At 43.5% G+C, this 14,153-nt stretch overlaps 1 pseudogene; it reads left to right on the plus strand.

The window, feature by feature from the left end:
- The first annotated feature begins 6,155 nt into the window (after positions 1-6,155).
- Positions 6,156-13,917, plus strand: LOC101137582 (tubulin beta chain-like; annotated as a pseudogene).
- Positions 13,918-14,153: the final 236 nt, after the last annotated feature.

The raw sequence follows: 14,153 nt of genomic DNA on the forward strand, positions 1-14,153 counted from the left end.
CTCAACTTTCCAATATAGTGCTTAACTCCCAAATTCTACACATGTACTCACTTGATCTGCCATGATTATAGTTAATAGCATTCGGTGATATTTCCATGGGATCCAAGAATGTCAGTCATCCCTTCAGTTCACAATGATCCTTGGAGGAGGATAAGGAACAGGAACTGAATGAAAAGCAATTACTGCTGATTGTTAAGTGGAATAGGACCTCCCTGCTCTGGTATTACTCTTTGCAAAAGCTGGGTAAGAGGTATCAGAGGACATGACAGCCAGCTTTCAAGATGGTCCTCAATGATCCCCACCTTACTGGTATTCAGGCTCTTGTGTAGTCCCCTCTTGCTTTGTACCAGGGGTTGGTTCTGCAACCCCAATATGCAGCAGAAGTGATGGCACTCCACTTATGAAATTAGGTTATAAAAGACGCTGCAGCTTCAGTTTTGGGTTCTCTCTCCCTCTTGGATCATTGGCCTGACAACAACCATGTGAGTGAGCTTGGAACAGATCCTCCAGGCCTGGATGCTTGAGGTCTGGTCCCAGTCAACAGCATGACTGTAGCCTCCAGAGCCAGGACCAAACTAAGCTATTCCTGAAGTTCTGATCCTTAGAAACTAAAAAAAAACAAAACTTTTTAAATGGACACAATTATACATATTTATGGGGTACATAGTGATGTTTGTTGTTTTAACCTGTTAAATGTTGAAGGATTTTCTTTCATAGTAATAGATAACTAAAAAAAGGCCAATGGCTCTTTGAATCCTGGGACCTTCCCAAGCTTCTGATGGCTTTATTGTACTGGAGCTTGAAGCAACATTCAGCCTCTTGGCTATGCTTTTGGGATTGGGAGGTATGGGCTTGGGGACTAGTAAGCATGGCCCACTTAACTTTTTTAGGTGCAGGGGGTCAAGAGAATAGGAAGAAAATGGGCATGTAAACAGATCTATGACAGGGGAAGGGGGTTTGAGATTTGTGTTTTTATATATACCTATACTAATACTGATCTTTTCTGTATTGTTTTTGTTGTTGCTTGAGCTGGGCCTTGCCCATTGTACAGACAATGCCTCACCTCTGTCTCTCCCAAATGTACCTGTGTACATGCATAGATACAGGATGGGAATTTTTGCTTTGTAATTTGGGAGAGCAATTTTGGTTGGGTTGGAAAGAAAGTAACAAAGGTAGTCTGAGGTCTTCTTCAGGAAGAAAGTGTAACAAAGGTAGTCTGAGGTCTAAGTCCTGTCCAGCCTCAACAGAGAGAGACAGAGGTCAGACCTGCTCTCCAGGAGACACTGGTACACAGAGCAAGGCTCTTGAGCCTCTAGGCCCAGGAGAACTGTTCTGGAGTTGGAGAGGAGGATTTTCTTCTTCCCCTTCCTGCTAGCATCCAGGAACTTGGGTATCTCTAGGATGGAAAACCTAGTATACATGCCCTGGGTGCATACTTCAGGAGGTGGCATGCCCTACCACCGCCCGCCCGCCCCACCGTAAGTCCCCAGAAGCAAAGCAGCTGAGACCCACCCCAAGTTAAATTCCCCCTCTTGAAGTACCTGGAGTGCTTTTTTTTCCTGACTGGACCTTTGTTGACACAGACCCCATTGCCTAGGAAATCAGCGGAGGAGGAAAATGAAGCTAATAAACATGAGACTGTAGAATAAAGTAGCATAGAACTGAAATAACTTTTACATCTTACCAGGAGCGCATACCGGCCATATAGTTCTGGGCTTCCAGCCACCTGTCCTGAGTCTCCAACCTGGTCCGCTCCAAGTCATAGGCATATGTCTGAAAGGTCAGCCCTCTCATTGCATGGCAGAGTATAGGAGCCAGAATTGGGAGATGGTTTCAGAAAAGCAGAACTTTAGGCAGAAAGTGCTGCACACTTGCAAGAATGCCTTGCCCTGCCTGCTTCAGTATTTCTACAAGCAATGTCCCAGGTGAGGGTTTCCTTTAAGGTAGGCCAATCCTATGTTATGGAAAGAATACAGACTCACCTTGAGGATTCAATTTTTTTTCTGGGAGGTTTGAAGCATAGAGAAAAATAAGAATTTATAATACATGAAGCAAACAATTCTTGGCACCAGGAAAAATCAAACTAAGCAATGGTTGGTTTCAGCGCAACTCAATCACCTTTACATTTTGGCGAATAGCTCCTATAGGAAGCCTGTAATTTTCTTTTTAAAAAGGTGTTTTTTCTTTCATGTTAATTTTCTAAAATCTGAAGTTGAAAATGAGATACCAATACTAAAACCCATTTATGGTTCCTTGGTATATTTGATTGGATGATACTGATTTTGTTGGGTTTCTAATGTGGCCATATTGCACACGAGGAGAATCATGTCTGTGCTGCCTGTAGGGAGGAGTTGGTCTCACCCATCCCTGGGAGTGGGATCATCTTCATTTGCAGGTAAGATGTGATGCACCGAAGTGAAGGGAAATAACTGAGGTTATTTCACTGTAACAATTTTCTATAAGCAAGATCTCCTGGAAGCAAAGTTATTGAGAGTTACCTTATGACATTCCATTGCATATGAGCTTCTCAAAAAAAAAAAAAATGAACCAGAGTTTTTAAATTTCTATGTGGGGAAAAATATACATAGCTATGGTAATAAACATACAAACCCCAAAATGTATGCATTATAGTCAGTAATTTAAAAAAAATATTTTAACTTTTATTTTAGGTTCATGGGTACATGTGCATGTTATATAGGTAAACTTGTGACTTTGGGATTTTGGGTACAGATTATTCCATCACCTGGATGCTAAGCATAGTACATGAGTTGTTTTTTCTTAACTTCTCTCCTCCTACCCTCCCCTTTCTGATAGGCCTAGTATCTGTTGTTCCCCTGTATGTGTCCATGTTATGAGTTAGCTCTCACTTATAAATGAGAAGATGAGGTATTTGGTTTTCTGTTCCTGTGTCAGCTTGCTAAGGATAAAGGCCTCCAGCTCCATCCATGTTCCTGCAAAGGACACGGTCTCCTCCTTTTATGGCTACATAGTATTCTATGGTGTAAATGTACCCCATTTTATTTATCTAGCCTGTGACTGATGGGCATTTAGGTTGATTCCATGTCTTTGCTACAGTGAATTTTACTGCAATGAACATACATGTATATGTGTCTTTATGGTAGAACAATTTATATTCCTTTGGGTATACACCCAGTAACGGGATTGCTGCTCAAGTGGTAGTTCTGTCCTCAGTTCTTCGAGGAACCACCATACCACTTCCCACAATGGTTGAACTTATTTACACTCCCACCAGCAGTGTATAAGCAGTCCCTTTTCTCTGCAACCTCTCCAGCATCTGTTATTTTTTGACTTTTTAATAATAGCCATGCTGAAGGCTGGGTGCAGTGGCTCACACCTGTAACCCCAGCACTTTGAGAGGCCTAGGCAGGTGGATCACCTGAGGTCAGGAGTTCAAGACCAGCCTGGCCAACATGGTGAAACCCCATCTCTACTAAAAATACAAAAATTAGCTGGGCATGGTGGCACATGCCTGTAATCCCAACCACTTGGGAGGCCGAGGCAGGAGAATTGCCTGAATCCAGGAGGTGGAGGCTGCAGTGAGCTGAGATCGTGCCACTGTACTTCAGCCTGGGTGACAGAGACCCCGTCTCAAAAAAAAAAAAAAAAAAAAGCCATTTTGACTGGTGTGAGATGGTATCTCATTGTGGTTTTGATTTGCATTTCTCTAATGATCAGTGATACGGAGTTTTTCATATGCTTGTTGGCCTCATGTATGTCTTTTGAGAAGTGTTCTTTCCTTTGCCCACTTATTAATGAGATTGTTTGCTTTTTGCTTATATGTTTAAGTTCCTTGTAGATTCTGGATATTAGATCTTTGTCAGATGCATACTTTGCAAATATTTTCTCCCATTCTGTAGGTTGCCTGTTTACTCTGTTGATAGTTTCTTTTGCTGTGCAGAGGTTCTTTAATTAGGACCCACTTCTCAATTTTTGCTTTTGTTGTAATTGCTTTGGCATTTTATCATGAAATCTTTGCCCATTCCTATGTCCAAAGTGGTATTTCCTAGGTTATCTCACAGAGTTTTTATAGTTTTATGTTTCACATTTAGGTCTGTAATCCATCTTGAGTTGATTTTTATATATGGAGTTGATTTTTATATATGGTGTAGGGAAGGAGGTTCAGTTTCAGTTTTCTGCATGTGGCTAGCCAATTATCCCAGCATCATTTATTGAATAGGAAGTCCTTTCACCATTGCTTGTTTTTGTCAGTTTTGTCAAAGATCAGATGGTTGTAGGTGTGTGGCCTTATTTCTGGGCTCTATATTCCATTCCACTGGTCTATGTGTCCATTTTTATACCAGTACCATGTTGTTTTGGTTACTGTAGCCCTTTGGCATAGTTTGAAGTCAGATAGCATGATGCTTTCAGCCTTGTCCTTTTTGCTTAGGACTGCCTTGACTATTCAGGCTCTTTTTGGTTCCATATGAATTTTAGAACAGTTTTTTCTAGTTCTGTCAAGAATGTCATTGGTATATTGATAATAGTATCAAATCTTTAAATTGCTTTGGGCAGTATGGCCATTTTAACAATATGGATTCTTACTGTCCCTGAGCATGAAATGTTCTTCCATTTGTGTCATCTGATTTCTCTGAATAGTGTTTTGTGGTTCTCCGTTGTAGAGATCTTTCACCTCCCTGGCTAGCTGTATTCCTAGGTATTTTATTCTCCTTGTAGCAATCGTGAACAGGATTTTATTCCTGATTTGGCTCTTGGCTTGGGTGCTATTAGGGTAATTGAATGCTACTGATTTCTGTACATTGATATTATATCCCAAAACTTTAAAGTTGCTTATGTGCTCAAGGAGTTTTTGGGCTGAAACTGTGGGGTTTTCTAGATGCAGAATATCATCTGCATATGGGGATAGTTTGACGTCCTCTCTTCCTATTATATTTGGATGCCTTTTATCTTGCCTGATTGCCCTGTCCAGGGCTTCCAATAGTTTATATACTTGCAAATATTGAGATAAATGTCAAAATACTTCAGCCTTGTACTATGTATGTATATGCAAAATTTTGTGTGTGTTTATTTTGCTCATTATTAAAAGCCTGTGGCTTTATTATTATATGGTTTGGAGGACTTAACTCTTATTTGTGGATTTTATATATGTCTTTTCAAATTTTTGCCAAAAGTTCTGCTGTTATTGTTTAAGGAGATTAGTCAGGACATTGAAATATTAAAATGTTTTCAGAAATTAAGAGAAACATGTACAAGAATAAAGTCATAAAAATACTCTATTTTTTGAGACAGTCTTGCTCTGTCACCCAGGCTGGAGTGCAGTGGTGCTATCTTGGCTCACTGCAACCTCCACCTCCTGCGTTCAAGCAATTCTTCTGCCTCAGCCTCCCAAGTAGCTGGGATTACAGGCATGCACAGCCACACCTGGCTAATAAGCCACCATGCCCGGCCTAAAAATACTTTTTAAATCATGCAGTGGAGATGCTTGGAATATTAGGGTAACATAAATCTGCTTTTCCATTTGACAATGACTTAAACACTGAATATTGGCACTAAACTTTTAAGAACAATTATATTGAATAAAAAAAGAAATATCAATTTAATTAGCTGTTTGTCCCACATTTTTACCTTTTAGGACTCAGCTTCCTCACCTGTAAATTGAAAATCTTATCTAAGATTTCTAAGGCCAGAAGGAAACAAGGATCTGTTTTTAAAAATTCTTTGATGTCTGAGAAAACCCAGGTTCTCAAAATCAATCACGTAACAGCTTTATCTTTACTAGCTATAGGTCACTAGTTCTCAAAGTTGGCTGAACACTGAAATCGCCTGGGGAGTCTTAAGCCAGAATCCAGGAGTGACAGCTGGACATTAGCCAGAAGGTTTAATTGGCTTTGGGTGTGGCCCTTACATTGGGAGTTTCAGGAGTGCTCCAAGTGATTCAAATGTGTAGCAAAATTTGAGAACCACAAGCCTAGGTCATGTATTAAAATCATCTAGGTTGCTTCTTAAAGGTGCAGCTGCTTTCTCCCTCTCAAACTTCCTGCCACTGTGTTCTCACACCTTACTGCGCCAGCCTCTGGGGCACATTCCAGCCTTCCAACCTGCGACCAGCAGAGAAAAGAATTACATGTTTTCTTGCCCCATAGATACTTTGATGTGAACAAAAAAATTAAATTTTAACCATGAGGGAAATCGTGCATATCCAGGCCAGTCACTGTGGCAACCAGATCAGTGTCAAATTCTTGGAAGTGATCCATGATGAACATGGCATTGACCCCACCATCACCTACCATGGGGACAGTGACCTGCAGCTGGACTGCATCTCCATGTACTATGACGAAGCCACAGGTGGCAAACATGTTCTTCGTGCCATCCTGGTGGATCTAGAACCTGGGACCATGGACTCTGTTTGCTGAGGTCCTTTTGGCCAGATCTTTAGATGAGACAACTTTGTTTCTGGTCAGTCTGGGGCTGGCAACAACTGGGCCAAAGGCCACTACACAGAAGGGGCTGAGCTGGTTGATTCTGTCCTGGATGTGGTACTGTAGTGGGAAATCAGAACTGGAGAGACCGATAGGGTTACAGGAGGATTTATTAAGGTGTACAATGGCTCAGGGGACTTGCATCCAGAAAGTCTGAGCCCCGAACAAAGACAGACAGACCCTTTTAAGTGTTTGAGGTGAGAAAAATGTGAAGCAGGAAGTGGGCTTACAGAAGCAAGAACAAAAGTAATTAATCATCATGTGACAGGTCTTACATCTTAGAAAAGGAAAACATGTTTTGCAGCTCACGCTTATCTGCCTTGTGACCTTGCAGCTGCTCAGCAAGAAAAACAGGAACTTACAGAACTTACAAAATAAGCAGAACAGAGATATGGTTAATGTTTCAGAGAGTGGCAGTTAATATTCTTTAACTTCAACTTTGGTTGGTAGGTGGGGGGTGGCGCTGGTTACCAAAAACCTATTTCAGCCTAACTTTAAACAGCAATTTTAGGTAACCATAATGATTTTCTCTATTTCATTCCCCTCTTTGGTGCCTTTTATAAATGGATTTTAATAGAAGGCACCACTATCATTTGTTTCTTCCTTAGTTGGCACATATTTTTCCTCGGGTAGAGGCTGATATTTAGTTAAGGCCATTATTTGGGTGGTAGTATGTCTGGCCACAGTTGCTTCTATAGCTGACTGTATACTCCTGATTAGAAGAGGTAGAAGACAAGGGAGAATTAGGCGTCTGCCAAGGATAAGCATAAACCCTCCTATTAAGGTTTTAAATCCATCTAAAGATGAAAACCATCCTCTGAAAAGGGAGTCTGGAGACAAACCTTTCCAGGTTTGGACTGGAACATGAGCTAATTTCTGCATCCTAGCAGTTATTTCCATGACAGCTTGTCCATTATCATCAATTTCTAGACAGCAATTTAAGTTAAACTTCCCACATACTCTTCCTTCTGAGGCCAGGAGGTAGTTTGGTGCTAAACTATTTTCATAAAGGGCATTTCTCATCTGTGTGGCTTGCATGGCCAGCAAATTCAAGGCCCTTGATGTTTCATTGGTTATAACTTCAAGAACAACCTGTAACCATATGATAAAATTTATCACATAAATGGGGGTACAGTAGCCCCATGTTTCATCCTCTGCCCAGGTGGCTGGGCCATAGTACTTAATTCTCTCACGAGGCCATTCATTTTTTCAGTCTCCTATATCTATATCCTTTTTTATGTGTGTGTCCTTTTTTGTGGTTATGCTTTTCTTAGCTTTTTAAAAAATATATAGCTCTATGGGCATGTAATGTGGCAAAGGCATAGAGTCAGTATAAATATTGACCACTTTTTCCTTTGGCTAAGAGCAGGGCCCTTGTTAGAGCTATCAGTTCTGCTTTTTGAGCTGTCCCAGAAGGTAGAGGCTGTGCCTCTACCACTGAATCCCATGTCAGTACTGTATACCCAGCTCACCAGACCCCTTCTGAGACAAATCTGCTTCCATCCATGAAGTACTCAACATGTGGGCCACCAAGGGGCTGGTCTTTTAAGTTCCTTCAGCTGGAGAATACCTCATCTACTATGTCCACACAGTAATGCTAAGGTAGGGGGTCTTTTGGTCTATGGGCAGCAGAGTAGCTAGGTTTAGTGTATTTACAGTCTCTATAATCATGTGAGGATTTTAACATAAGGGTCCTTGATATCTAGTCATTCTTGGGTTTGATGATACCTAATGATGTTCTCTCTGATCCATTAAGGTGATAACTGTGTGTAGCACTTGAATAATCAATTTTTGTCCTAGGGCCAATTTATTAGCCTCTTGTGCCAACAGAGCTGTGGTGGCTAAAGCTTTGAAACAAGGAGGCCAGCCTAGTGCCAACAGGTCTAGTTGTTTAGTTAAGTATGCCACAGGTCGATGCGATGACCACATAATTTGAGTTAGGACCCCTATAGCCATTCCTTTCCATTCATGGACATACAGAAAGAAGAGCTTGGTTTGATCTGGCAGTCCTAACCCTGGGGACTGAATCAAGGCCTTTTTGATTTTCTTAAAAAGCCTTTTTTGGTCAGCCTCCCAAAAGGAGGGGCTCCCCTATTCCCCCATTTGTGGCTTCATATAGGGGTTTTACCATAAGTGAGAAGTTTGGAATCCAAATGCAGCAGAAACCTGCTACTCTTAAAAACTTATTTGATGCTGGGTGGTAGGGGTGGGAAGTACACACAGCCTGCTTTCATTCACTGCCAAGTTCACGTTTCCCGTGACTTATTTCAAAACCTAGATATTTGACTCCTTCTAAACAGATTAGTGCCTTTTTCTTAGGTACTTTATATTCTGCTTTCCACAAAAGGTGGAGGAGCTTCTTAGTGACCTGTAGGCAGTCCACTCAAGTAGGGGCTGCAAATAGGAGATTGTCTATGCACTGCAGCAGGATGCATTTGTCATTAGGTGGGATATAAGCTGAGATCTGATGCCAGCACTTCTTCAAAGATCATAGGGGAATTCTTGAACCCCTTGTGGGAGCCTTGTTCAAGTGTGCTGTGTTTCATCCCAGTGAAATGCAAAGATAGGCTGGCTTATTGGTGCTAGCTGGAGACCAAAGAATGTATTTCTTAGGTCTAAGCAAATAAGCCAGGCTGCACTAGCTGGTATTTGTCCCATTAAGTTGTATGGGTTGGGCACTACCGGGTGGATTGTCTCCATGACCCGGTTTATAGCATGCAAATTCTGCACTGGCTTATATTTACCAGATGGCTTCTGCACTGGCAATAAAGGAATGTTCCAAGGTGATCTGCATTTAATTATGATTCCGTGCTTGAAAAGCTGGTCTGTGTGCTTTTGAACACCTCAGATGCCGTTTATGAAAATTGGGTATTGGAGAACTCATATTGGGGAGGCTCCTGGTTTTAGCTCTACTAGGACTAGTGCCTGATTTACAGCCAGCACAGGCGGGTTGTCCTTTGCCCACACTCCAGGTATTTTAACAATTAGCTCATATATTTCAAGAGGTTCTGACAGTCTTGGGCTTAAGTGGTACTTCTGCATATAGCCTCCACTCCTTGGCCTTTGGGAGTGTGAGGGTTAACACCACAGCCTTTGGCTGACTGAAGTTTAAGGACATGTTTCCTTGTGGCCTGAAGGAAATTTGTGCCTGTAGTTTTTGGAGTAAGTCTCTTTCTAGCAAGGGGACTGAGCAGTTTGGGAGGTATAGAATCTCATGCTGACTTCCTATCCTCCAATAATGCACCTCCTTGACAGAAAGGCCTCTTTTTCAAAGATTCCGGTTGCCCCAATAATAGTTGTATAATTCTTGGATAGTGGCCCTACAGGTCAGGTCACTACTGAGTGTTCAGCTCCTGTATCTACCATAAAGTCCATCTGTTGGTCCCCTACCTCTACTGAGACCATAGGCTCCTGAGGGCCTGAAGAGATGGAGCCTGGTCTGCCTCAGTCCTCATTGCCTGCAGCCTTTGCTAGGCTGATCAGGTCAGCATCTGGTTTTAGAACACAATGGCTGGCAGCTGGTGGCTCTAGCCAAATTCCCTGGTCATGGCTATTTCCTTTATCTTTCTCTGGACATTCATCCTTCCAGTGTCCTTTTTGCATAGTGCACATTGATCCCTCTCCAGCCTAATCTGGCCTTCAAATCTTGGTCTAGCCTGACCTCTTCCACGACCATGACTGCGTCCCCTCACAATGCCAGTCTCTCTTTCAACCAGGGCTGCCACCAATAGCTCAGCCTTTTTCTTAAGCCTCTGCCCAGCTTCCTTCTTTTCCTCTTGCTCACAGTTGACATATACCTTGGTAGCCACCTCTATAAGCTCAGTAGCATTTATGCCTGTGAAACCTTCCAATTCTTGAAGCTTTTGCTTAATGTCACCTTGTACCTGGCCAACAAATGAAGTACTCACCATGTGCTGATTTTCAACAGCCTCCAGATCAAATAGAGTATAGAGCCAGTATGTCTCACAGAGCCTCTTGTAGAACTGACTTGGGCTTTCATTAGCCTTTTGTAGGACCTCTAAAATCTTTCCTATTGTCATGGCCTTATTCCCACCGGCTTTCATTCCATTTAAGAGTGCTCTTGGTACCTTTGCAGGTGTTGGAGCTCCCCTGCCTCATTTGGGTCCCAGTTAGGATCTGTCTCTGGGAACCACTCCTGGGCATAATGCCGGACATCATTTGTGCCATCTGGCACATTGTTCTCTAACCACTGGAGAGCTGCTTGGGTCACTCTCCAGTGCTCTTCTGTATTAAGCAGTGTCAGAAGTTGCTGCTGGCAGTCTGGCCAGGTGGGGTTACGAGTCAGAAAAATGGACCTCATCAAGTCTATGAGAGCCTCAGGCTTCTCTGTATGGGAAGGAGTATGTTGTTTCCAATTTAGGTTGTCTGTCATAGAGAAGGGCTGGTAGATGAAAATCCATGGCCCTCCCCCAACCTGGCCTTGCTCATTATAAGTTTGTGCTCAAGTCTCACAGAGGGGCATTTGTAAGGCTTGGGTGTGGCCAGACTGGAGGTGGCTTGCTATATCGCCTTGCTTTTCCTCTTTACCTTTCATGGGCAGGGGTTCAGGCCCTCCCCAGTGGGGAGATGCTTGAGACTTGCTTTCCTCTGAGCCTGATTCCTCAAGGACTATTTGCTCTGTACCCCGTCCTAGCCCTGACAAGGACAGGTGTATTGGAACATAACGGGGAGGAAACTCTTTCCTCTGGGAGGTGCTTGTAGGACTGGCTTTTCCTGGCTCTCCTGTTACTTTTTCTTTTCCTCTGAGGTCCCTGGCATAATTGGCTTTTCTATCACCTTAAGCTCAGCCCAGGCCACCAAGGCTTTACAACAGATTGCCAAACAAGGCTGTAGAGCCATTTGGGGCAAGTCTGGACCACGTTTAACCAGGAGTCAATGTATGTAAATTGATCTGGATACCAAGGCTGTCCTCGACCCCACTTACCACCCTAAATACATGGCCAATTGCTTCCCTATCTATTGTTCCTTCGGCTGGCCACCCTGTATTAAAAGAAGGCCATTCTAATTCACAAAGTTCTCAACCTTTTGGGGGTCAGTTTAACTCCATAATCTCCTCCAAAACCTTTCTTAAAATTCTTTAACATGCACTCCAATGGAGTGGGTTTCGACAATTTTCCTCCCATTCCTCCCTTTATGATGCACACTCACTCAGCCTTTTGTGCTGGACTGACTAGACTGGTTCCTATTATGGGAGTTTCAGGCGCCACTTAGCTAGGAGAGTACCTTATTCCTGTTATGACTGCTGCAATCATAAGGCAGATCCTATCAACCATATGTGGATCGACCTAGGCCAGGTCAGTCATACAGTTGCTTTGGAGCACAATGTCAACACTAGGAGATCTGTGCCTCCCCACATCATGCCCCGCATTGATCCCTCCTGGAACTGTCTCTTTCACATACTTTCACACACCTCCTCACTCCCCAGTACCTGTTCCTTAATTGGGGTGATGAGCCACTCTCACCACCTTCAGCTTTAGTTTCCTTTCCTAAGCCAACTTAGTGAGCCTCTCTCTCATCCTGTGTCAGTGGGGGTGTAAACTTCATCTGAATTGGTGAGCCACCTTCTCTGCTCTCAGCCCCTCTGGGGCCAAACTAGTAGTTACACCCGGGGAGGCAATCAATCTCCCCTTCCGTCTTTATGGAAGGGGTCCCGTCTTGAGGTCCCAAACCTAACTGTGGTTTTGAAGAATGCATGCTGCTCCTGGAATCATCCTGTAGCCCCTTTTCTGGTTCTGTTGCACCATTAGGGAAGGGCACTGGGACGCGGGAGAGCCAATCTCCTCTCTGGGCTGAAGTTCTCCCGTTGGCGCCTAGGGTCTTGGGTCTCCCCCAGCCCGGGCTCCAATCCCACAGGCAAAGGAGAGAAAATCTGCCATCTCCAATCCTGGATGAGCCCCCAGAAAATGTATTGGGAAATCAGAACTGGAGAGACCAATAGGGTTACAGGAGGATTAAGGTGTACACCAGCTCAGTGAACTCGCATCCAGAAAGTCCGAGCCCTGAACAAAGAGGGACACAGGCCATTTTAAGCATCTCGAGGGAGGAAAAACGTGAAGCAGAAAGCAGGCTTACAGAAGCGAGAACAAAAGCCATTAATCATGTGACAGGTCTTAAATCTTAGAAAACATGTTTTGCAGCTCGCACTCATCTGTCTTGTGACCTTGCGCTACACAGCAAGAAAAACAGGAACTTACAGAGCTTACAAAATATGCAGAGCAGAGATATGGTTAATGTTTCACAGAGAAGCAGTTAATATTCTTTAACTTCAACTTCGGGGGGTGGGGGGTGCGGTTATCAAAAGCCTATTTCAGCGTAAACAGCAATTCTAGGTAATCATAATAATTTTCTTTTCTTTCTCTCAGTATGGAAGGAGGCAGAGAATTGTGACTGCCTGCAGGTCTTCTAGGTGACCCACTCACTGGGCAGAGGCACAGGCTCTGGAATGGGCGCTCTCATTAGCAAGATCTGAGAAGAGTACCCTGATTGCATTGTGAACATCTTCAGTGTAGTGCCTTCACCCAAAGTGACACCAAGGTCGAGCCCTACAGTGCCACCCTCTCTGTCCATCAGTTGGTAGAGAACACTGATGAGACGTATTCCATTGACAATGAAGCCCTGTATAACATCTGCTCCCCCACTCTGAAGCAGACCACACCAACCTACAGGGATATGAAACCCCTCATCTCAGCCACCATGAACAGTGTCATCACCTGCCTCTGCTTCCCTGGCCAGCTCAATGCCGACCTCCACAAGTTGGCAGTCAACATGGTCCCCTTCCCACATCTCCATTTCTTTATGCCTGGCTCTTCCCCTCTCACCAGCCATGGAAGCCAGCAGTATCAAGCGCACAGTGTCTGAATTCACCCAGCATGTCTTCAATGCCAAGAACATGATGGCTGCCTGTGAACCCCGCCATGGCTGATACTTCACCATGGCTGCTGTCTTCAGTGGTCAGATATCCATGAAGGATGTCAATGACAAAATGTTAAATATGCAAAACAAAAACAGCAGCTACTTTGTGGAATGGATCTCCAACAACGTCAAGAACAGTCTGACATCCCATCTCGTGGCCTGAAAATGTCATTCACTGGTATTGTCAACATGGTCATCCAGAAGCTCTTCAAGTACATCGCAGATCAGAGAAAGGGATCAAGTGGGGAAAAGAGACCATCCTTGGTCCCTAAGCCTCCAGAAATGTCTTAATCCCCACCTTTTCTTATCCTGAAAAGGAATTAACATCCCTGACTGTGTGTGATGGTGTATACTGCCACAGTGTTTGAATCAATCCCCAGAGGAGAGGGGAACCCTCCTCCATCTTTTCTGCAACATCTCATATCTTCTTTTTGCTGTTGCTTCCCCTACCCCTACACTTGGTTTTGTTCTATCCTACATTTGAGATTTCTATAATGTGTTACACTTGCTGAAAAGATGACATTGCCCCAATAGCCAAAAATAAATGGGATTTCTTAAAATAAAATAAATAGGTGTGGCTATCCTCTCAGAGACTCAGTTTCAGATTCAATGGGTGTGGAATGGAATCCCCAAATCCACCTTTTAAACAAGTTCCTCCAGCTCTTGGGGCAGGGGATCTCAGAACCACACTTTGAGAAGCATTGTTTGGTTGCCAATCTTTGGGCATTAATTTAAGGCTGGTTTCATTTAACTTGCACTATA

The sequence above is a fragment of the Gorilla gorilla genome, chromosome 5 (assembly GCF_029281585.2).
Source record: "Gorilla gorilla gorilla isolate KB3781 chromosome 5, NHGRI_mGorGor1-v2.1_pri, whole genome shotgun sequence".
In the NCBI taxonomy this organism is placed as follows: Eukaryota; Metazoa; Chordata; class Mammalia; order Primates; family Hominidae; genus Gorilla; species Gorilla gorilla.